Consider the following 2,707-nt stretch of genomic DNA (forward strand, 5'->3'; position numbering starts at 1 on the left):
TTTATGAAACACTGAATTCTCAATTAATTGACATGAAACCAACACCATTGAATTAAGTATATGATTCTTATTTAACTTTATTAACTTCCATGTATTTCATTGATGCTGGTATTTCATAGACACTATAAACATGCTTTTAAATGATATTTTTGACTCGTGTTTTAAATTCATATTTTAAACTGCTTATGAAACACTCATTTCTCAATTAATTCTCCACCAATCTTACAAATTTAACTGACTACATTTTTTTCAGATTGCAGTGCAGCAGTTCACCCAAGGCTTGCTGAGACAGGAATTTGCATTCATCCCACTTTGTGAAAGTATCAACATCTTATTTTGAAAATAAACTAGAAGATATTGTTAATAATATTGGATTTATGCAATGTGTGTGTAATGGTTATTGAATTTAATTGATAGCAAATTAATACCAGTGAAACAAAAAATTAGTATCATGAAACCAAGACCAATGAATTAAGTAAATGATTCTTATTTAGCATTATTAACTTCCATGTATTTTTGTTGATGCTGATACTTCATAAACACTATAAAACATGTTTTTATATGATAATTTTAACGTAAATTACAAATTCATTTTTTTAAATTTCTTATAAAATACTCAATTCTCATGTTAGTACCTTGTAACCTTGACCACTAGAAAGAGAATATGTTTCTTATTTAGCATTAATTACTGTCATACATTTCATTTAAGCCAATACTTCATAAACACTATAAAACATGTTTTTATATGGTAAATTTGGCGTATTTTACAAATTCATTTTTTTAAATTGCTTATAAAATACTCAATTCTCATGTTAGTACCTTGAAACCTTGACCACTAGAAAGAGAATATGTTTCTTATTTAGCATTAATTACTGCCATACATTTCATTTAAGCCAATACTTCATAAACACTATAAAACATGTTTTTATATGGTAAATTTGGCGTATTTTACAAATTCATTTTTTTAAATTGCTTATAAAATACTCAATTCTCATGTTAGTACCTTGAAACCTTGACCACTAGAAAGAGAATATTTTTTTTATTTAGCATTAATTACTTTCATACATTACATATAAGCCAATACTTCATAAACACTATAAAACATGTTTTTATATGGTAAATTTGGCATATTTTACAAATTCATTTTTTTAAATTGCTTATGAAATACTCAATTCTCATGTTAATATCCTGAAACCTTGACCACTAGAAAGAGAATATGTTTCTTATTTAGCATTAATTACTGCCATACATTTCATTTAAGCCAATACTTCATAAACACTATAAAACATGTTTTTATATGGTAAATTTGGCGTATTTTACAAATTCATTTTTTTAAATTGCTTATAAAATACTCAATTCTCATGTTAGTACCTTGAAACCTTGACCACTAGAAAGAGAATATTTTTTTTATTTAGCATTAATTACTTTCATACATTACATATAAGCCAATACTTCATAAACACTTTAAAACATGTTTTTATATGGTAAATTTGGCGTATTTTACAAATTCATTTTTTTAAATTGCTTATAAAATACTCAATTCTCATATTAGTACCTTGAAACCTTGACCACTAGAAAGAGAATATGTTTCTTATTTAGCATTAATTACTTTCATACCTTACATATAAGCCAATACTTCATAAACGTTATAAAACATGTTTTTATATGATAATTTTGGCGTATTTTACAAATTCATTTTATTAAATTGCTTATAAAATACTCAATTCTCATGTTAGTACCTTGAAACCTTGACCACTAGAAAGTAAATATGTTTCTTATTTAGCATTAATTACTCTCATACATTTTATTTAAGCCAATACTTCTTAAACTCTATAAAACTTGTTTTTATATGATAATTTTGGAGTATATTACAAATTCATATTTTTAACTGCTTATGAAACACTCAATTCTCAATTAATTCTCCACTAATTTTACATATTTAACTGACTACATTTTTTTCAGATTGCAGTGCAGCAGTTCACTCAAGGCTTACTGAGACAGGAATTTGCATTTATACCACTTTGGAAAATATCAACATCTTATTTTGAAAATGAACTAGAAGATACTTATAACAACAATAATGGTCTTTTGCAAGGTACGTGTAATAATAACTGTATGTAATTGATAGCAACTTAATATTAGTGAAACAAAAAGTAAGTATCATGAAACCAAGACCAATGAATTATGTAAATGATTCTTATTAAGCATTATTAATTCCATGTATTTCATTGATGCTGATACTTCATAAACACTATTAACATGCTTTTAAATGACAATTTTGACTCGTGTTATAAATTCATATTTTAAACTGCTTATGAAACACTCAATTCTCAATTAATTGTCCACTAATTTTACATATTAACTGACTACATTTTTTTCAGATTGCAGTGCAGCAGTACACCCAAGGCTTGCTGAGACAGGAATTTGCATTCATACCACTTTGGAAAGTATCAACATCTTATTTTGAAAATAAACTAGAAGATATTGATAATAATATTGGATATATGCAATGTGTGTGTAATGGTTATTGAATTTAATGATAGAAAATTAATACTAGTTAAACAAAAAATTAGTATCATGAAACCAAGACCAATGAATTAAGTACAGTGATTCTTATTTAGCATTATTAACTTCCATGTTATTTTTGTTGATGATGATATTTCATAAACACTATAAACATGTTTTTATATGATAATTTTAACCGTAA

Source organism: Rhopalosiphum maidis, chromosome 3 (assembly GCF_003676215.2).
Source record: "Rhopalosiphum maidis isolate BTI-1 chromosome 3, ASM367621v3, whole genome shotgun sequence".
In the NCBI taxonomy this organism is placed as follows: domain Eukaryota; kingdom Metazoa; phylum Arthropoda; class Insecta; order Hemiptera; family Aphididae; genus Rhopalosiphum; species Rhopalosiphum maidis.